Raw genomic sequence first — 569 nt, 5'->3', positions numbered from 1 at the left:
CACGCACAATTTCCTTCCAGTTTAAGACGCACAAATCGCTCGTGTGCGAGCTGGGTTTTTTCCTCTCTCTCTCCCTTCTTAAAAAGCAACTTGCAAAGCAGAGGAATCGTTTTGCATGTGGCAAATTAGAAGGCAAGTGCGATTCACAAGTTGGGTGGAAAAGAGTGCTCCAGTTCTTGCTGGGGTTAGAAGAGCCACTCCGAGTGAGCGTGAGGTTTTTTTTTTTCCTTCCTTTTTTTTTTTTTTTTTTAAAGAAGGGGGAGAATGAATTTTTTTTTTCCTAAAGCAACTACCACGCAACCATGCTCGAGTTATTTTGGCAACCCATCTGCAATCAGCTCCGTTGCAACCGAGCTGGGAGATAATTAATAAATTGTCACTTATCTGCGAGCCTCCCCAGCATGTATAAATTAATAGCCAACCCATTAATTAGGACAGTGTATTAATGTTAATTAAACTAAGTTTAATTCCACCCCCCTCCCCTCTCAGGGTAGCTGGTGATTAGCCTTAAATAAACGCGGAGGGAGTCGAGTCCAGGGCTGGGTTTTCGCTGCTTTAAAAAAAAAATA

The sequence above is a fragment of the Egretta garzetta genome, unplaced genomic scaffold (genome assembly GCF_000687185.1).
Source record: "Egretta garzetta isolate BGI_Z169 unplaced genomic scaffold, ASM68718v1 scaffold91, whole genome shotgun sequence".
Lineage (NCBI taxonomy): Eukaryota > Metazoa > Chordata > Aves > Pelecaniformes > Ardeidae > Egretta > Egretta garzetta.
This window is presented reverse-complemented; position numbering follows the sequence as displayed.